The sequence below is a fragment of the Chiloscyllium plagiosum genome, unplaced genomic scaffold (assembly GCF_037043375.1).
Source record: "Chiloscyllium plagiosum isolate Xiang-an unplaced genomic scaffold, Cpla_swu_hap1 HiC_scaffold_20, whole genome shotgun sequence".
NCBI classification, from domain to species: domain Eukaryota; kingdom Metazoa; phylum Chordata; class Chondrichthyes; order Orectolobiformes; family Hemiscylliidae; genus Chiloscyllium; species Chiloscyllium plagiosum.
In genome coordinates, this window is record NW_028270158.1 from 70,625,239 (window position 1) to 70,647,683 (window position 22,445).

The following is a 22,445-nucleotide window of genomic DNA, read 5'->3' on the forward strand; positions in this document are numbered from 1 at the left end:
CAGAGTCGGTCCCTAGTGTGGCTGCACTGGTGTTTTGCCATTTCAGATAAATGCTGGCAGACTGTTATATACACCGTTACGCCCCCTTCCCTCCCACACCCCTGAACCCAGTATAAAACAGTAAACATTATCTCCTGCGGTGGAGGGACAGACTGTATTAGTCTGTGTAGGAACACTGAGCAGATTTACCTCAATGACAATTTAATCGGTGACCAGAGCAAGTTAAGCAAGTCCAAATAAAATGCATTAAAGCTCAGAGAGAGGCCCATCAAATCCAGGCTGGCTCTCTGTAGCAGAATCCCATATTCTCACTCCCTATACTTCCCCCAAACTATGCATGTTTACTTCCCTCAGATCTGATATAATTGTTTTTATCAATTATTCATCTTCTCCTCTGCCTGCACCACCATAATAGGCAGTATGTTCTGCATATTTCCAGCCAATACAGACAGCAGAAACACTGGCTCATCTCCCACTTTCTCAAAGTGGGGGTGGCATTTTTGCCGGTTTGATGGTGAGTTTGGGGAGGCGCAGTGGTAGTTTGGTGCACTGATCTTTACACCGCTGAGGCCAAACGCCAGCTCACAGACACCTCCTCCTACTGCCCCCTTGACCATGACCCCACCACCTCGCACCACCAAACCATCATCTCCCAGACCATCCATAACCTCCTCACCTCAGGGGACCTCCCATCCACCGCCTCCAACCTCATAGTCCCACAACCCCGCACCTCCTGCCCAAAATCCACAAACCTGACTGCCCCGGCCGACCCATTGTCTCAGCCTGCTCCTGCCCCACTGAATTCATCTCTGCATACCTCGACACGGTCCTGTCCCCCTTAGTCCAAGAACTCCCCACCTACATTTGGGACACCACCCAAGCCCTCCACTTCCTCCATGATTTTCGCTTCTCCGGCCCCCAACGCCTTATCTTCACCATGGACATCCAGTTGCTATACACCTCCATCCCCCATCACGAAGGCCTTCAAGCCCTCCACTTCTTCCTTACCCGCCGACCCAACCAGTACACTTCCGCTGATACCCTCCTTCGACTGACTGAACTGGTCCTCACTCTTAATAACTTCTCCTTCCAATCCTCCCACTTCCTCCAAATCAAAGGAGTAGCCATTGGCACCCGCATGGGCCCCAGCTATACCTGCCTCTTTGTCAGATATGTGGAACAGTCCATCTTCCGCAGCTACACTGGCACCACCCCCCACCTTTTCCTCTGCTACATCGATGATTGTATTGGTGCTGCCTCGTGCTCCCACGAGGAGGTTGAACAGTTCATCCACTTTACTAACACCTTCCACCCCGACCTCAAATTCACCTGCACCGTCTCAGACTCCTCCCTCCCCTTCCTAGACCTCTCCATTTCTATCTTGGGCGACTGACTCAACACGGACATTTACTATAAACCGACCGACTCCCACAGCTACCTAGATTACACCCCCTCCCACCCTGTCCCCTGTAAAAACGCCATCACATATTTCCAATTCCTTCGTCTCCGCCGCATCTGCTCCCAGGAGGACTAATTCGAATACCGAACAACTCAAATTGCCTCCTTCTTCAAAGAACACAATTTCCCCTCCGACGCGGTTGACGATGCTCTCCACTGCATCTCCTCCACTTCCCGCTCCTCCGCCCTTGAACCCCACCCCTCCAATCATCACCAGGACAGAACCCCACTGGTCCTCACCTTCCATCCCACCAACCTCCGGATACATCGTATCATTCTTCGTCATTTCTGCCACTTCCAGACAGACCCCACCATCAGGGATATATTTCCCTCTCCACCCCTATCAGCGTTCAGGAGAGACCACTCCCTCCGCGACTCCCTTGTCAGATCCACACCCCCCACCAACCCAACCTCCACTCCCGGCACCTTCCCCTGCAACCACAAGAAGTGCAAAACTTGCGCCCATAGCTCCCCCCTCACCTCCCTCCAAGGCCCCAATGGATCCTTCTATATCTGTCGCAAATTCACCTGCACCTCCACACACATCATTTACTGTATCCGCTGCACCCGATGTGGTCTCCTCTGCATTGGGGAGACAGGCCGCCTACTTGCGGAACGTTTCAGGGAACACCTCTGGGACACCCACACCAACCAACCCAACCGCCCCGTGGTGGAACACTTTAACTCCCCCTTCCACTCCGCCAAGGACATGCAGGTCCTTGCCCTCCTCCATCATCACACCCTGGCCACACCACGCCTGGAGAAAGAGCACTTCATCTTCCGCCTAGGCATCCTCCAACCACGAGGGATGAATGTAGATTTCTCCAGCTTCCTCATTTCCCCTCCCCCCACCTTATCTCAGTCCCAACCCTCGGATTCAGCTCCGCCTTCTTGACCTGCAATCTTCTTCCCGACCTCTCTGCCCCCACCCCCTCTCCGGCCTATCACCGTTACCCTCACCTCCTTCCACCTATCGTATTCCCAGCACCCCTCCCCCAAATTCCCTCCCCCCTACCTTTTATCTCAGCCCGCTTGGCGCACTAGTATCATTCCTGCTTATGCCCAAAACGTCGATTCTCCAGCTCCTCGGATGCTGCCTGGCCTGCTGTGTTTTTCCAGCACCACATTTTTCAACTCCCGCTGTCTCAAATCCTTACATCTGATCTTAATTCTTATGCCATCACCTATCAAATACAGATATTTTTGTCTGCTATATCTAGGTCTGTTGTAATCTTATACAGCTCTATCAAAAATATATTCTACATCTTCACTTCAAAGAAAATAGCAATTTCTTCAAATCAATCCAGTGACAGCATTTTCTTCATCAGTGAACCACTCCAGTAAGTCTGTACTCTATACTCTGAAGATCACTCATATCCTTCATTGTTGATGTCAATTTTGTTCCACAAATCCAGACGACGCAAGTTTTCTGCACAACAGCAGTAGCTTTATTATTGGACAGCCGGCGAGAGTTTCAAAGCATCTCTAAATTAGCTGAGTGTCTACTTGCAGAGGCTGTTCTTCCTGAATCTCTGCCTTACCCACAGAGACAGTATATTTAATAGGAATTAGACAAAGGCATATCAGTCACATGGGCGATTGTCAACAGATAGTTTAAAGTAGGTAATTATGACCTTACAAAGCTTGATGAATGGCGATGTCCTGTGATAACGTGTGATGGATTACAGAAACTGATTATCGTATTGTTCATGTTTATGTGTTGATGGGAAGAGATTAAGGCAGAAGGGTTCTTCCTTCAGTTAATGGGGGATTCACTTACCTATGCTCATATGGAGGGGAGGTAAGATAATGGGACCGGGAGGCAGTTCAACAGGCTTGTGCCCAGGACTCTCAGTCTTGTCTGGCAAGGGCAAATTCGTCTGTCTGGGGTTATGGTGGAATACACATGTCCTGAAAGAGAAGCAAATTATGGAACTGGCCCCTCTGTGGTATTTTAACTTCCTCATTCTGATCAGGAATCTGTTGACCAGAATTGGATGCAATGATTGACTGTGACCTAACTAGAGCTTTGTCAAGGGTTAGCATCTTTTCCGTGTACAAAGTTAAAAATCACACAACACCAGGTTATAGTCCAACAGGTTTAATTGGAAGCATACTAGCTTTCGGAGCGACGCTCCTTCATCAGGTTATAGTGGAGGGTTCCTGATGAAGGACCGTCACTCTGAAAGCTAGTGTGCTTCCAATTAAACCTGTTGGACTATAACCTGGTGGTGTGTGATTTTTAAATTTGTACACCCCAGTCCAACACAGGCATTTCCAAATCACAACTTTTCAGTGAGTTTGTTATCATTCCCCCTATTAATGAAGTCGAGCATCCCATATGCCTTCCTCAAAAAATTTATGTTCTCTCTCCGTTAATGATTTGTACACTTTTTTCCCCGTTCCTGCTGTCCTGCTTTCTGTATCTGTGCCATTCAAATTATATATTCCCTTTCTACATTGCTTCTCTCAAAATGCATCAACTTACTGTATGTTCTAAAGAAGAGACATATTCCATTCAAAATATTAACTCTCGTTCCACACATTCTACCCCCTGGAAAACAGAACAGCACAGCACAGGAGTAATCGGCCCACTATCTCTGTGCGGATCATGATGCTATTCCAAACTAATTCAATCTCCCTGTATATGATCCATATCCCTGACAACCCATGCCTGCTTATGTGTCTGTCCAAATGCCTCTTGAACGTTGTGATTGTTTCTGCTTTTACCAACTCCCAGGAGAGTACATTGTCGTCACTTACCACCTTCTGCTCAAGAAATTTCTCTGACACAGCTTCCTTTAAACTTGCAAAGATGTTGTTGGAAATGCTCAGCAGGTCATGCAGCATCTATGACGAAAACTCAGTTAATGTTTCGGTTCTGATCACCCTTCAACAGAAACGTTAACTCTGATTTCTCTTCACAGGTGCTGATAGAACTGCTGAGTTTTTTCCAGAAACTTCTGTTTTTCTTTCTGGTTTACAGCATCTGCTGTTCTTTCGGTTTTCATTTCCTTTGAACTTCCCCCGTCTCCCCTTAAATCTATGGCCTCTAGAATTTATCATTTCCACCATGGAAAAAGATTCAGATTATTCACTCTGTCTGTGCCTCTCGGATTATTCCGCAGCCACTGACTTTCCAAAGACAGCAATTCAAGATTTTCCAACCTCTCCCAATCCAGGCAACATCCTGGTAAACCTGTTTCCACCCTCTCCAAAGCCTCCACATCCTCCTTATAACGTGGTGATCCAAACAGCACAAAATACTCCAAAGGTGGCCTAATGACAGTTTTATATTCACTCCCCTGACAGAAGAAAGCTTTATTCCTGATGAAGGGCGCTTGCCCGAAACGTTGATTTTACTGCTCCTCGGATGCTGCCTGAACTGCTGTGCTCTTCCAGCACCACTAATCCAGCACCACTAACCAAGCCTGCCAACCACCTCCTTCACCACATTCCGGGAACCTGCACCTGAAGATCCCTCTGTATTCCAATGCTGCTCAGGGCCCTTCCGTTCAGAGCATTCATTCCTCTTATAATGAGCCTCTGAAAATGTATCACCTCACACTTATCTGAATTAAAATCTATCTGCAATTTCTCCACATAACCTTCCAACTGCCCTCTTCCTTGCTGTATCCTTTGACAACATTCTTCATGATTCACAACTTCGTGAGTTTGTACAATCTACAAACTTGCTAATTAAATCGTTTACATTTTCAAACTAATCATTTATATATTACAAACAACAGATGTCCCAGTTCTGATCCATGTGGAACAGCACTAGCAACAGACCTCCAGCCGGCAACTTGCCCCAGCACAACTGTTGCTGGGAGAAATATCAAAGAGGATCCTTCAGTTCTGTGCTGTGCAGCACGACCAATGTTTATTCAGAGCTCCTTACTAATGCATAATGGGAGAGTTCCCTCTCTGGCTCCCCCAGCCAAGTCCAGCATTTTGCTGCATTTCGTTCATACGTTCCGGTAATATATCCCCCCTGACCCAATCTCCTGGGTTTGGGATGTCAGCTTGGAGGTTTCTCTGCTCCCTTTTCCAGTTTCTGATTCTCTACCGTTCTGCAACTTCCCCTCTCAGCTCATGCAGTTGCTTATCCAGTTCTTTCACAAATTGTTTAACCCTATCCTTACCATTGCAAATCTCGTGCCCTCCCACTGCCACACTCTCTGGCAGCTGCATAGTCCATACAGTCACTAATTCAAAGGTGAACAGTCCTGTTTCCTTTGCTGGGGTTGCCCTCAGTTTCATTGGGATGATGGGGAGTACTCTAACCCATCCCTGCCTGTCTCTGTAAGGGCCTTAGTCAGACTAGCTGTCAGTGTCTGCTTCATTCCTTCTGCTGTACCTGAGCTCTGGGGGTGGTGTGGGAGATGGGATTTCTGTTCAGTATCAAACAGGGCACAGATGTGTTTAACTATGTGTCCCTTGGTCAGAATCTGCAGGGGAATGCTTTCACCCACTGCGTAAACCTATTTATTAAGATCCAGCAGGATTTCCTTCCCTGGGCTTGGGATGGAGGTGTATGTAAAATCCATCTTAATTATTCCCATGTCCTTCTGGGTCTCACTGCTCGATCCACTTTACCCTGATTGCTTTCTCTGGCTCACACAGTGTACAGACTACACACCTTCGACAAAACCTCTCCCTGTTCCAGGTCACCACGGTAGTGGGTCATCTGATATTGCATGGCATCCTGCCCAATATGGTTCAGCCCATGATATGTTTTTAATAATGTTTGTCTTATACAGTGTAGTGGCACTGCTGGATCATCCAGACTCTGCCATGTCTTATTATTGCCCCACCCTTTTCCTGCTCCTGTTTCTCCAGTTGTGTGACTGTTTCTAAGAATGTCTTTAAACTTTCCTTTCTCGCTTCTGTAGCTAGTGTCACTCCCCAAATGTCTGCACTGTTTCAGTCAGTATTTTACCTGCCTTACCCACATACTCACTGCCCTGTTGGTGTGGAGTTTCTACTTTTGTGAGCTTTAATCTTCATCATTGTTGCTTCACTGGGAAATTTAGCTGTTTCCACTAACTCTCTGACCTGTTCCTCATGATCTATGTGGCCCCCAGAGGGTGATGTACCCTCACCGAGCCAAGGCCACCACATGGTCATGAACAATGTCAAAGGCCCCCAGCTATAACTCTTGCCCTGTAGTGCACACTTATTCCTCTCCATCACTAGAGTAAAAGTCACCGAATTGTGGTCACTGTCCCCAAAGTGCTCACCTACCTCTAATTCTAACACCTGGCCTGGTTCATTACCCAGAACCAAATCCAGTATGGTCTCACCTCTTGTTGGCCTGTCTACATATTGTGTCAGGAAACCCTCCTGCACACATTGGACAAACACCGACCCATCTAACGAACTTGAGCTATAGCTTTCCCAATCAATATCAGGTAAGTTAAAGTCCCCCATAACAACCACCCTATTACTTTCACTCTTCTCTTGAATCATCCTCGTAATCCTTTCTTCTACGTTTCTAGGACTGTTAGGAGACCTGTAAAAAACTCCTAACAGGGTGAACTCACCTTTCCTATTCCTAACCTCAGCCCAAACTACCTCAGATGGCGAGTCTTCATCCATCGTCCTTTACACAGCTGTAATACTATCTTTGACAAGCAATGCCACACCTCCCACTCTTTTACCCCCACCTCTGACCCTACTAAAACATTTAAACCCTGGGACCTGCAACAGCCAATCCTGTCCCTGTTCTACCCATGTCTCCGTAATAGCCACAACATCGAAGTCCCAGGTACCAACCCACGCTGCAAGTTCACCTACCTTATTTCGTATACTTCTTGTATTGAAGTATACACACTTCAAGCCACTTTCCTGTTTACAGGCACCCTCCTTTGAAATTGATGCCATGTTCCTAACCTCGCTCTACTCCAGGTCCTGCACCCTAAAGCTACAGTCTGGGTTCCCATGCCCCTGCAGAGTTAGTTTAAACCCCCCCCCAAGAGCACTAGCAAACCTCCCCCCAAGGATACTGGTGCCCCTCAGGTTCAGGTGCAGACCATCCTGTTTATAGAGGTCCCAACTTCCCCAGAAAGAACCCCAGTTATCCAGATACCGGAATCCCTCCCTCCTGCACCATCCCTGTAGCCACGCATTTAACTGTTCTCTCTCCCTGTTCCTCGACTCTCTATCACGTGGCACGAGTAACAAACAAGAGACAACATCTCTGTTCGTTCTAACTTTGAGCTTCCAACCTAGCTCCCTGAAAGCCTGCCTAACATCCTCAGCGCTCCTCCTACCTATGTCGTTGGTGCCAATGTGGACCACGACTTCGGGCTGCTCCCCCTCCCCCTTAAGGACCCGAAAAACATGATCAGAGACATCACGTACCCTTACACCTGGGAGACAACGGGGACAGGCTCCGTTTCAGAGGCCTGAGCCCCGCCCCGTTACTTACCCCTGGTAAGTCCCCCCCCGCCCCCCACAAGTATCCAAAACGGTATACTTGTTCTTGAGGGGAACGGCCGCAGGGGGTCCCTGCACTGGCTGCTTCCTCCCAGTCCCCCTCACTGTCACCCATCTATCTGCCATCTTTGGAGTTACTACTTCCCTAAAGCTCCGATCTATGACCCCCTCTGCCTCCCGAATGATCCTAAGTTCATCCAACTCCAGCTCCAGTTCCCTAACACGGTCTTGGAGGAGCTGGAGATGGGTGCACTTCCTGCAAGTGTAATCAGCAGGGACGTCCATGGCATCCCTCACCTCAAACATGTTGCAAGAGGAACATTGCACTGCCTTCACTGCCATCCCTCTGAAAGTAACCTTTTTTTAAAAAAACTGGGTCTAAAGAATACAACAAGCAAAATGCAGCACTTACCTACTTACCACAACGGGTCTTATTATTTAGGTTAGAGGAGGAGGGCGGGTGGGAGACACTACCTCTGTAGTGCCTCGGGTTCTTTTAAAGGGAAGAAACCTATCCGGCTGCCACTTTGGTCTTCGTCACTTCCCCCTGCTGCTCCCGCTCTTTCTGTGAAGAGAAAAAAAAAATACCGCTGCCCGCTACTGGTAAGTAATTTTAAAACAAACTGTCTTACCTTAGCTGCTGCTCGCACTCAAAGGAAATGCTTCCTAAAGCAGGAGGATCAGAATTCTATGCAGTACTCCAACTGGGGACCCAGCAATGTCTTGGACAGCCATATCATGATGTACCAGCTCATGTCCTCAATGCTCTGACCCATGATGGCAAGTATGCCTAATGTCACTTTCCCCAGCCTGTCCACCTGCGATGCCACTTCCAAGGAACAATGTAACTGTACCCTTTGGTCTCTCTCTGTTCCACAACACTGCCCAAGGCCCGACCATTAACTGTTAGTCCTCCCTAGTTTGCCTTAACAAAATCCATCATCTTAATCCAACTCCATCTTACATTCCTTGGCCCACTGGCTCAGTTGTTCGCGATCCCCTTCGATAACTGTATTCCCAGCCCACTATAACCCGTGTTATATACGGACCTTTATCAACAAACTTACTAACAATGACTCCTATGCTCTTACAGAATTATTTTCTTAAATGATGCAAAACAGTGGATGTGGCACTGTTCCTTATGTCACACCGCTGGTCAGAGGCCCCCAGTCTGCACAACAGCCCTCTCCCACCACTCTGTTTCCTACTGTCAAGCCAATTTTATATCCAGTTGGCTAGCTCTCCCTGATCCCATGTGATCTAACCTTACTAACCAGTGTTCCACGCTAAACCCTGTCCAAGGCCTTGCTGTGGTCAGTATAAACACAGTCTCCTGTTCTGTCTTCTTCTGTCTTCTTAGTCACGTCTTCAACAAACGCAGGCAAGTTTGTGAGACACTGCTTGTGTACTTTGCGTTAACTGTCCCTAATCAACCCTTGCCTTTCGAAATGCATGTAACTCCTGTCCCTCAGAGCCCCCTCCAATACCGTACGCACCACTAACATCAAGCCAATTGTTCTTTTGATGCCTGGCTTTCCCTCACAGCAGTTTGAAACACTGGCACAACATTAAACACCCTGCAGGCTTCCAGCTCATCACTCGTGGCTGTCACTGATATAAATACCTCTTTAAGGGGCAATTCTTCCTGAGTTTCCCCCAACGTCCTCGGATATATATGATTAGCTCGAGAGATTTGTCTTTTTTTTAATGCGTTTTTAAAACTCCAGCTCCTCATGTTCTGTTATGCGGAGTCTTTTGAAGACTTTATTTCCCTGACTTCTCCAGTATTTAAGTTCTGATGTGAAATTTTCGTCAAGGATCTCACCCATCTTCTTTGGTTCCACACATGAATTACCCCATTGATCTTTCATGGGGCACATTCTGTATCTAATTAATCTTCTGTCATTAGTTGAATTCCTTTGGATCTTACTCAGCATTATCAGCCAAAGTTTTCTCAGGTCTCCTGTTTGCCCTACTGCTTTCCCTCTTCAGTGTATTACTATACCCACAATGTTCTTCGAGGAATCCAACTGGCATGGACTGCCTTTGTCTTGACCAGAACCTCAATATCCCCAGTCATCCAGAATTTCCTACTTGTAATCAGCATTGTCCTTCACACGAACAGAAATATCCTCACACTGAACTCTCATTTTATCGCTCTTTTGAAAGCTTCGCACCTGCCTGATGTCCATTTACCTGCAAATAGTCTCCATAATCAACTGTTAAAAGCTCTTGACCGATAACTTCTGGATTGGGGCAGGACAATGTTGATGGTTCACTTGTGGACCAGGCCTGTCCTTTTCCATAACTGTTTTCAACCTAATACAGTTGTGTCACTTTGTCAAAACTATCCCCAACTAATACCTCAGTCCCTTTCCCTTTCCCTACCTTTTCCTCCAAGGAAAGGTCAGGTTTTGCCCCTTTCTCAAGGGGGAGGGGGAACAACCAGTGGTAATTGTGCACATCAGTACCCATGACATAGATACAGTTGGATGGGTTCTGGTCAAGTGAGTATCGGGAGTTAGGTAAGAAGGTAAAAAGCAGGGCTACAAGGATAGTGAGCTCCAGATTACTCCCAGTGCCGCTCGCCAGTGAATATGGAAATAGAAAGATAAGGCGGATGGATGAGTGCCTGAGGAGTTGGTGGAGGGGGAAGGGTTTTTACGTCTTGGATCATTGGGATCTCGTCTGAGGTAGAGGTGACCTGGACAAGGGGGACATATTGGACTTGAACCAGAGGGGCAGTACCAACCTGGAGGTGAAGATTTGCTAGTGTTACCTGGGAGGGCTTAGTCTAGTTTGCCAGGGGATTGGGATTCTGAAAAAGAGAGAGACCATTGGCTAGTCAGAGGAAAATACACCAGCCACCGAGAGCAAGGTTCCTATTCAGGATATCCAGGGGCACATTCAAGGGAGGGAAAAGACTTCTGGTTTAAAGGGCATTTATTTCATGAGGTCTGACTGGTAAGGCAGGGGAGCTCAGAACATGGATTGGCTCTGGGGACTGTGATATTATAGCCATAACAGAAACATGACTGAGAGAAGGCCAGGAATGGCAGCTCAGTGTTCCCGGATACAGAGGGTCCAGGCGTGACAGAAAGACATGTAAGTGAGGAGGGGGAGTTGCCCTTTTGATAAGGGAGAACATAACAACAGTGCTCAGAGAGGATACTCCTAAAGAGTCATTTAATGAGGCCATATGGTTAGGAGTTAGAAAGAAGAAGGGGATGGTCACTTTGTTGGGACTGTATTATAGACTCGCAAATAGCCAGCGGGTATGAGAAGAGCAGATGTGTAGAGAGATTGTAGACAGCTGTAGGAATCAGAGAGTAGTATTGATTGGAGATTTTAATTTCCCCTGGATTGACTGGGCCACTCAGAGAATAAAAGGCTTGGAATTTGTCAAATGTGTCCAAGAAAGTTTCCTAGATCAACATGTATACCGTCCTATTCTACTCAGGTGGGCCCAACATTGGACCTCCCCTGAGAAAACAAGGTCAAAAAGTGACTGAAGTGTCAGTCGGAGAGCACTTTGGGTCCAGTGACCGCAACTGTCTTAGTTTTAACATAACTATGGAAAACGATAGCAGAGGTCCACAGGTTAAGGAGCTATGCTGGAACACAGCCAGTTTTGGGGCCATGAAACAGGATTTAGCAGAGGTTGAGTGGGTGAGTCTGTTTGAAGGAAAGAAACGAATGGAAAATGGGAGGCTTTTAAAAGTGTGATACTGAAAATCCAGTGTCAGTATGTACCTGTTAGGGTGAAGGGAAAATGGCAGGTTTAGGGATCGCTGGCTGATGAGGGATATTGAGGCTCTGGTTTGGAAATGAAGATGGTATACATTGGGTTTAAGGTTTTTGTATCTACCTAAGCTCTTCCAGCCCTAAAGACACACTCAATCTGTGGAGACCCTATAATCTTCTCAGGCCTCTGCCATACTCCGATCTGTCGAACCCACTCCAGTCCCTGTGACTGTCTCGATTCAGTTCCTAAACGAACCGCGATCAGTGTAACATGCTCTCATCACTATTTCTTCCAGCATTTCCACCCATCTACTCATCTGCATAAACTTTTCCAGCTCTTACACTCCTATCTGTGTTAACAACAACCTCCCCGACCACATTTTCCCACTTAGGCCAAACTGGAGGAGATTACTAATGCTCCTTTATCTCTGTAACTGTCTCCAACCAAAATTGCTGATCTTATCTCCATGAAAATCCGTCCGATTCCACACCCTCCATGTCTAAATAACCCCAGAACCTAAGCCTTTCGATATCTCTAAACCTGTTCAGTCCCGACTATCCTCCATATGTGTGTTTTTCTTACAGTCTATACATCCTACATTATCTCTGTAATCTGCTCCATTCCCTAAATAGTCCCTGTCTGTGATCAGACCTTTCCTACCAACTTCCTTATCCCTGTAAACTGCTCCATCCCTCCCTCCTCCACAACTCCATGAACTCCTGCAGGCCCTATAGCTCTCCAAATTCCTGTAACCTCTTGAGGCCCTATGGTCCTCCCTCCCTGTGAAACCACCTTCAGTCCCCACATCCCTCCCAATCTGGGTCCTCTGCTCCAGATCAGACCATTGCTGTCTCTGCAAACACCTCCACTCTTGACAACTCTTCCCATTTTTGTAACCTCGTTCAGACCCCATACTCTCCAGCTTCCTGAATCCTTTTCCTGCCATTGCAACCAAAACTATGTTTATGTAACAAACTCCAGTGCTTAAACCTCCCCAACTCAGTAACCTCTTGAAGTCTTAATGAAATACATAAACTGTGAAACCTCTCATTTCCCTACAATCCTCCCTCCCTCCTTCCTCAAATGCCTTCATCACCATAAAACTTCACAATTACTGAAGCCTCAATTTGGCACTGCAAACTCCCTAATGCCTGCAAAACACTCTTGACCTGATATTCCTCCATGACTCTGTAACTCCCTCCACCCTCCAGCGCCCTTCTCGGGAACTTGGCAGAGGAGGGAAGATTTGTTGAGTCTGGGCCATGTTACGGAGTAGAATCCTGGGAATTACAGATTTAGTCTAATGTTTGTTGTGTGTAGATTATTAGCGGGGACTCTATATACAGGATTTATAACTGCTTGGAAATCATAGTTAAATTTTAGACAGTCAGCATGGGTTTGTGAGGGGTCAGGTCATGTCTCACAAACCTTATTGAATTCTTTGAGGATATGACAGAATACGTTGATGGCTCATTCAGAATAGAAGGATGATTGGGATACAGGGAAATCTGTCTGTCTGGATACAGGATCGGATGGCCCAGAGAAGACAGAGGGTGGCAGCAGATAGAGCGTATTGAGCCTGGAGCTCAGTGACCAGTGGTGTTCTGTAACAGTCGACTCTGGGACTCTATTCTTTGTGATTTTTATAAATGACTTGGATGTAGATGTTGGAGAGTGGGTTAGTAAGTTTGTCAACACATGAAGGTTGGTGGAGTGGTGGGTAATGTGGAGGGCTGTTGTCGGTTGCAATGCGACATTGACAGGACGCAGACCTGGGCTGGAAGTGGCAGATGGAGTTCAATCTGGAAAAGTGTGAAGTGATTCATTTTGGAAGGTCGAATTTAAATGCAGAATATTTGGTGAATTGGCCATGGTAAATTGCCCAAAGTGTTAAGTGAAGGGGTAAATGTATATAAACATGTTAATATAAATGTCTATAGGTTCACCCCTCAGCCTCCGATGCTCCAGGGAATATAGCCCCAGCCTATTCAGCAACAACCCTGGAAAAATCTTATTAATCTTTTCTAAGCCCAATCAAGTTTCACAACATCCCTCTGACAGCAGGGAGACTAGAATTGCATAGAGTACTCGATTTGTGTTGTAGTAATCTTTCGCTCCCTGAGTTCCCCAGTCTTGGTGCACAGTAAGTCCTGGAATGAAGAATTTGTTTAGGATCTTAGACATATCCAGCAGCTATGCACATTGACGGCTTCATTGATCTTTAAGGGCCCCAAATTTGTCCAGAGTTAGTCGTTTACTGTTATTGTTTCTATATTATCTAAAATCAGTTTTGGATTGTCCTCATCCTTCTTTGCCGATGTGATTTCATGTCCCCTTTTTGCATTCCTGATTTCCATCCTACAGCCCCTGTGCTCCTCAGGGATTCCCTTCATCCAGCTGGCTATACCTGACATGTGCCCCCTTTTCCTTGACCAGACCCTCAATGGACGGCTAGTGTTTACAAATGCTGTCAGCATTGACCTGCACACAAACAGGAACATGCTGGCGCTGATCGCTCAATTTAACTCACTTTTAAAATATTCTCACTTGCCAGACTTCCCTTTCCCTGCACATAGACTCCCCAATCACCTTTTGAAAGTTCCTGGTTAATACGATCAAGATTGGCCCTGCCCCATTTTATAACTTGAACTTGTGGACCAATCCTTTTCCATCAGTGTTTTCAAACTAATAGAAATGTGGTCACTTTGGCAAAATGCTTTCCCACTAACACCTCAGTCCCTTTCCCTACCTTGTTTCACAAAGGGAGGTCAGACTTTGCCCAATTCTGTTTACAGGCCGTTTATATATTGATTGGGAGTTTACTGGAAATCAATTACCAAATTTCTCCCTTGCAAAAGCTGAACACTGGCAGTCCCGGTCTAAGATGGAAATTTAAAGAACATCTACCATAACAGCCCCATTATTATGATTGACATTAGGGATCTCCCGACATATTTGTTCCTCAGTCTGGCACTTGTTATTAGGGATTAGTAGGACAATCAAATCGAAGTGATGACCCATTCTTATTTCTCAGTTCCATTAACATAGCTTCACTGGGTGATCCCATAGAAATATCTTCTCTAAGTACTGCTGGAATGAGTCATGCAATCAAAGCACATCACCACGCGTCCTCTCTTGCCTCATATTCAATGCTTCCTGTGGTCTCTCTACCTTGAAACAATGAACTGCCAGTCCTGCCCCTCCCTCAGCTGTGTTTCTGTAATAACTAATATCCCAGTTTCATGTTCCAATCCATGCCCTGATTTCATCTTCCTTAGCTGTTTAGGCCCCTTACATTGAAATAAATGCAGTTTAATCATCAGTTCCCCCCAATTCTCTGCTATGTTCTTGCCTGCCGTATCTCTTGAAATGGCTCTCTTTAACTTGTGTACCAGCCTCAATCTTCTTTCTGACCCTTCGACTGTTTAAGATACAACACCCTTCCAGATTAGATTATATCCTCTCAAGCAGCTCCAGCAATTCGCCCCACCAGGATGTGGGTCCCCCTCCCACTCCCAGTTCAGGTGCCTTCCCCACCCGGTCCACCTGTGCTGACACCTTCAGGGATCTTTGGATTGTCCAATCTGGTCCCTGTGTTCCTTAGCACTCCGCAAGGTCCGAACACTCATTATGTCTGTCCTTCGCTTATCGTACCTCCCACAGGGTATGACCTCACATTGATCAGTACTAAACTCTGCTCAGATTATCATCTGATCGATATCAGACTGTAGCCTGAGACCATCCCTCTCACTGTGAACAACATCTTCACCTTTCATGTCATCTGCAAACCGACTAATGATATCTTCTGCTTTCACATCAGAGAAATTATTCCACAGAATAACCAGCGATCATTTCTGCCCAGATCCCTGTGGTACACCCGCTGGTGAAACAATTTCAAACACGAAAAAGATTATCCACCAATTTTGTATCTAAATTACTAACTTGTCTTGGATCCCATGGGCTCTTTCCTTTTGGACCAGCCTTCCATGTGGGAACTTGTCAAGGCCTTAATGACTCCATGTAACCCACATCATGTAGCCCCCTATTGTACTTTTAGTCACCATTTCAAAAAAACTAAACTGAATTCCTCCGACAGTATCTTCCTCTACCAAATCCGTGATGACTAATCCGAGTTGATCCTTGCATTTGCAAGTGTTGATTCATCCTCAGGGTGGTTTCCAATAACTTCCCTCCCCCTGCTGTCAGACTACCTGCTCTGTAATTAGCTGGCCTATTCCTGCTTCCTCTCTTGAAGAAAGGAACCACATTAGCTATCGTCCAGTCATTCAGCACTTCACCTGTTGCCAGCAAAGCATTAAACATATCCACCAGGGCCCCAGCAAACACCTCTTTTACTTCCCATAGCAGCCTGGGATACATTCATTGGGCACTGGGGAATTCTCCACCTTTTTATGCCTGTGAAAATATTTAGTACCTCCTCCTTATTGATCTTAACATGTTATAGAACCTCACCATCCTGTCTGAAATCCCCGGCTACAATGTCTTTCTCCTGTGTAAATACAGATGGGAAGTATTCATTGAAGACCTCACCTACTTCATCTGGCTCCATGCACAGATTGTTTCTTTGGTTTCTAATAGGCCTCACCCTTTCCTCAGTTACCCTTTTATTCTAACTATACTGACAAAGTACCTTGTGGCTTTTCCTTCATAGTATCTGACAAGGATATTTCACAGCCATTTCTAAGGACTCCGTTGCGCTCCCTGTACTTGTGAATGGCTTCACCTGGTTTTATTGCACTGTGTTTTCTTCATCAAACTCACGATATCGCCTGATCTGTATTCTCTGGACTTGCTGCCTTCACTACTCCCTCTTCATGAACACAATGGGATGGGGTCCTGTGAAATGAGTATCAGGAGTTAGGTAAGAAGTTAAAAAGCAGGAACTCAAGGGCAGTGATCTTTAGATTACTCCTAGTGCCACATGCCCCAGTGAGGATAGGCCTAGAAAGATAGGCCGGGTGGATATATGCCTGAGGAGCTGTTGGAGGGGGCAGGGTTTTCAGTTCTTGGATCATTGGGATCTCTTCTGGGGTAGAGGTGACCTGTATGGGGTGGGGGGCAGAATGGGTTAGACTTGAACCAGAACCAGTATCACTGCGGGAAGATTTGCTCGTGTTACCCTGGAAGGTTTAAACTGGTTTGGCAGGAGGTTGGGACTCTGAACAAGAAAGGGAAAATCGAAAAGTCAGGGGAAAATACATTAGCCATTGAGAGCAAGTTTCCTCTTCAGGATATCCAGGGGCACAGACCAGGGAGGGAAAAGACTTCTGGTTTAAAGTTCATTTATTTCAATGCATGAGGCCTGACTGGTGAGGCAGATGAGCTCAGACCATGAATTAGCTCTGGGGACTGGGATATTATAGCCATAACCGAAACACGGCTGAGAGAAATGTTCCACCATACAGAAGCTACAGGTGGGACAGAAGGACAAGTAAGTGAGGAGAGGAGTTGACCTTTTGATAAGGGAGGACATAACAACATGAATAGACAGGATACGCTTAAAGAGTCAACAAATGAGGCCACATGTTTAGAATTTAGAAACAAAACATGGGTGGTCACTCTGTTGGGATTGTATTATAGACCCCCAAATAGCCGGCAGGTACGAGAGGAGCAGATGTGTAGAGAGATTGGCGATAACAGTCAGAATAATACAGTAGTATTGGTTGGAGACTTTAATTTTCCCAGCATTGCCTGGACCACCCAGAGAGTAAAAGGCCCGTACTGAGTGCAATTTGTCAAATGTGTCCAAGAACGTTTCCTAAATCAAGTTGCAACTCTAACAAGGCCCAACTCTACTCAGGTGGGTGCAACACTGGACCTCCCTTCAGAAAATGTGGTCAGGCAAGTGACTGAAGTGTCAGTCAGACAGAACTTTGGGTCCAGTGACCACAACTGTCTTAGTTTTAACATAGTTATGGAAAAAGATCAGACAGGTCCACAGATTAAGGTGTGAAACTGGAACAGGGACAGGTTTGGGGCCATTAGGCAGGATCAAGCAGAGGTCGATTGGGTGAATTAAAAATAACACAAAACCAGCTTTCAAAGTGCAGGTGATCATCCTAAAAGATGAAAACTTAAACTAAATGTGTTTGTTATTACATTCCATGGCACTGCTATCCTGTTGCTATAAATTCTGTGCCTTATGATTGTGCTCCACAACCACGTGATGAAGCAGCGAACCAAAACCAATCGCTCCCAAATAAACCTGCTGGACTGGAAGCTGGCGTTGTGTGATTTTTAACTCTGCCCATCCCAGTCACCACCGGCTCCTCCACATCATGCTACCGTCAACTGGGTGAGTCTCTTTGAAGGAAAAGGAATGACTGGCAAATGGAAGCCTTTTAAATGTGTGATATTAAGAATCCAGGGCAAATTTGTCCCTGTTAGAGTGAAGGGAAAAGCTGGCAGGTTTAGGGATTCGTGGCTTATGAGGGATATTGAAGCTCTGGTCTGGAAAATGAAGATGGTATACATTGGATTTAAGCTTTCCATATCTACCTCACCTAGCTCACCAGACTGATTGACACAATCAATCTGTGAAGACCCTGCAATCTTCTCAGGTCCCTGCAGCATTCCGATCTGTGGAACCCGCTCCAATGCCTGTGACTCATCCAATCCAGTTCCTATAAGATTCCCTAACTGTGTGACATCCAACCGTCGCTAGCACCCACCCTATCAATACAAGCTCCTCCAGTCTCTCTATCTATCCACCCATCTCTATAACCTTCTCCAGCTCTTACACCCCTATCTGTGTAAACTGCACCCTTCCCACTTTGACCAAACTGTAGGAGGTTACTAATGCTCCCTTATCTGTGAAACTTTCTCCAACCAAAATTGCCCTTGTTATCTCCTGGAAAATCTGTCCGATTCCATATCTTCCATGTCTAAATAACCTGCAGAACCTAAGCCTTCCTGTATCTATAAACATCTACTGTCACGACTACCCTCCATAAATCTGTATGTTCTTCCCATCTGTACAACCGTCTTTATCTCTGTCATCTGCTCCGTTCTCTAATCAATCCCTTCCTGTGTAAACCTCCCCAACCTAACAACATCCTTATCCCTGTTAAGTACACCATCCTCCCAACGTCCCCATCTCAGTGAAACCCCTGTAGGCCCTCCAGCTCTCCAAATTTCTGTAACCTCCTGTAGCTCTATGGCCTTCCCTTCCTGTGAAACCACCCCCAGTCCCCAAAAGCCTCCCAGTCTGGGTCATCTGCTCCAGCTCAGAATATCGCTGTCTCTGTAAGCTCCAACACTCCTGGTAACCCTTCCTATTTGTGTCTCTTCATTCAGATTCCATCCTCTCCAGCTTTCCGAAACCTCTTCCTGCCATCATAACCCTCCCTATTTAGAACATGGAACAGTACAGCACTGTGCAGGCCCTTCAGCCCGCGATGTTGTGTTGATCTTTTATCCTACTCTAACCTGTGAAGGGTTTCTGCAGACTCCTGCAGTCTTAAACCCGGCCTATTTGGTAAATTCCTCCAATCCCGACAACACTCAAGTGCCTACAAGTCCCTTCTTCAAGTCCCTACAATCCTCCTTAGCGCTGTGACCTCCTTTATGAGCATCAATCCTCAAAATTACCGAAGCCTATTTTGGTCACTGCAATGTTGCTAATATCTGCAAAACGCGCCAGTCCTGATATCTCTCTGTTTCTCCATAACATCCACCTTGTTCCAGTGCCTTTCTGAGGAACACTTCAGAGAATTGAAGATTTGTAGAGTCCGGTCCATGTACAGAGGTAGGAAGGGCTGTTGAACATGGAGGGTGGTACTAATGTAGGAAGGGACTTGGATCCTGCAGTAGGTTAGAGGGTTTATAGGACCTGTAGGATGGGTCTGAGAACGTGTTGTGGAACCTGAAGGATGTTACAATTTGAACCACAGATCTTTTTTGACTGGACTATTGGACTGATCTTGATGTCCTAATTCTGGACATCTTTACCAGAATGGGTGAGCACAGCTTCTGGTTCCCAGGCTGGGAGATGTGAGTTCAGATGTGAATCTATTTGCCCATTCTGTCTGTGTGCCTGACACTGACCTGTGCTGCTCTGGTAGAAAGCACTCTCATTGTATCTGGTAACCGCCAGATCGACAGGACTGACCAGGGCTCACCTCATCAAAGACTTCGTTTGGAATGTTCTGTATTTTAATATTTTTAAGTTGCAATTACGTGAGATGCAGTAATCGGGGAGTTTCCATTTTGAGAGAATTAAGCTTTTATCATTGACCCTGACCCATGCAGTGGAGTTTTGTGGATTCTCTTGTTATCTGCAGACTGTCGCTCAGAGGATTGTATAAGCAGGGAATCTAAGTGCACGTGGTCTTTGCTTGGAAGAGTTTGAATTTACCAGTTAATGTCGGCTAGCACACAGTGTTCCTGGAGAATGTATAACTGTGTAAATACCACACCGACTGGTTTAGGTGTGAGTGCACTTGGCCCTGAGCACCAGGATCTGGGAACCCTCATGCTGTTTGTATGTGGGGCTTGGCACCAGACTGGGTGAGAGTAGTTCACTGAGTAAATGACAGGTACGGATCCACCTGCTGTGTTTGACCTTGTGCCATATCGTTATCTCCCTCTCATGAGTGAGCATGTCATGTTCTCCAGACCTGACAGTATCCACTCCCTGTAAACCTTTCCAGCTGTTGAACATCTCCCTTCTCTCTCACTCCCTCCATCGCTTCTAACATGGCCTTCGTCTCGTATCTCCTGCAGTCCCAACGGACCTTGCTCTTTGTTCTCGCATTGCATTGCTTTGAGCTGTGTGGGAACAAACCTGGAGTAGGTTTGTGCCAGTGAGAGAAAGATAACTCCCCTTTCTCTACTTGTGTCAAACAGAGACTGCTTGTTTGTGTCTCTCCCATAAGAGGACGGAACCATCCTTTCAGCATCCACCCTGTCCATTCCCCTGAAGATTTGTACATTTTAATGAGGGCAACTGTATTTCTGATGACCCCCAGTGACACAGCACCAAAGTGACATGCTTACGTTCCTCTATTCTCTGCGATGACTTCCATTTGCTCTGTCCCTCCCTCATTCTGAAACCTTCCCCGAGTCTGGACAGTGCTCCAAACCACTAATTACTGAGAAGGCACCACCCTCCCTATCTCTGTAAACTCCTCGCACTCCTACAATCCTCCTTATGTGTGTGTCAACCCCTCCAGCTTCTCCAGTCCTTCCAAATTATTGCATCGCCTACAGACCTCACCATCTCTGTATCCTCCAGTTACTACATTTCTCCATGCCTCTGCAAACTGCTCCAGCCCCTCCAAATCTGCCTATCTCTGCAAATTCCTGCAGTTCCACAAAACATCCCTCTATGTGGAACTTCCACCAGAGACCACTACCCTCCATATCTCTGGAATCCCTGCTGATTCCTTTATCTCTGTTCCCAGCTGCAGTCCCGACAATCCTACATCCACGTTCAACTTCATCAAGTCCCTGTAATCCCCCTGTGGAATCACCAGCAGACCTTGTAACTCTCTCATGATCTCTGACTGCCTGCACTAATCTTAAACGTCCGCAATTCGATAACATCTCCAGTTTCCGTGCCCCTGCCGATCATGGTGAGCTACTCCAAACCCCTCAAACTTTTCTGCCTGTGATTATCATCAAGTTGATACAACTCTTCTCATATCTGTAGTGCCGTGCAGACTCTACAATCCTCCCCGTTTTTGTGAATTCTGCCTATCACTAGTACTGTTCCTATCTGTGCAAATGCCTCCAGTTACTAGAACCCCTTTACTGTGTAGCCCCCAACAGACCCTAAAGTCATCGTAATCTGTGTAACCTCCTTCAGGTCTATATCCTCCAACTTGCTGAAACCTGCTCTCAGCATTGCAACCGCCATTATTTCTTAAAATTGTTTAGTCTCTAAATCTATCCCTATCAGTGTGATCTCCTCCACTGTGAACAACACTCCCGGTCTATGCAATGGGCGATGCGTGGTTTTATAAAAGGGGAATATTTCTAAATCTCTTGGATTCTATATTTTGCTGTGACCATAAATGGCAGAATAGATAAGGATGGGGGAGGCTAGTAGCGGTCGAGGCATATTTGAAGTTTCGGAAGCATTTTGCCATGTTTCAACAAGGGCTAAAGATTAGTGAGAGAGAGAATAGGGCCCCTGAAAGATCAATGAGGCTGTCTGTGTGGAATCACTGCTGATGGGGGAGATCCGAAACAAATATTTTGCGTTCGGATTTACTGTGGAGAAAGACATGGAAGCTCGGAAACTTGGGAAAATACATAGTGATATCATGAACAGAGTTTACATTTGAGAACAGGAGGTACTGGATGACTTAAAATCAAAAAGGTTGATAAAACCTTGGGGACATGATCAGATGCATCCCAGCGCTCTGTGAGAAGCTCGGGAGGAAATTACAAGGCCCCTCTCAGAGATATTTGTATCATCAACAGCACGACAGACCATTGAGATTGATGGCAGCGGTGGGTAACTTGTTGGAGGAGATTCTGAGAGATAGGATCGTCATGCATTTGGAAAGACAATGGCGGATTAGCGATAACCAGCAGGGCTTTGTGCATGGGAAATCATGTCTCACAAACGGGATTGGGTGTTTGTGGAGGTAGACAAGTGATAGATCAAGGCAGAGCAGTAGATGATGTCTCCATGGACTTTAGCAAGGCCTTTGACAAGGTTCTGCATGGCAGATTGGTTAGTAAGTTTAGATCACACATAACCAGGGAGCACTCACAAACTGGATAAAAAACAGGATTGACGGTAGGAGACAGAGTGTGCTCGTAGAGGGTT

At 46.3% G+C, this 22,445-nt stretch overlaps 1 pseudogene; it reads left to right on the plus strand.

Moving 5' to 3' along the window:
* The first annotated feature begins 1,132 nt into the window (after positions 1-1,132).
* Positions 1,133-21,121, plus strand: LOC148146657 (uncharacterized; annotated as a pseudogene).
* Positions 21,122-22,445: the final 1,324 nt, after the last annotated feature.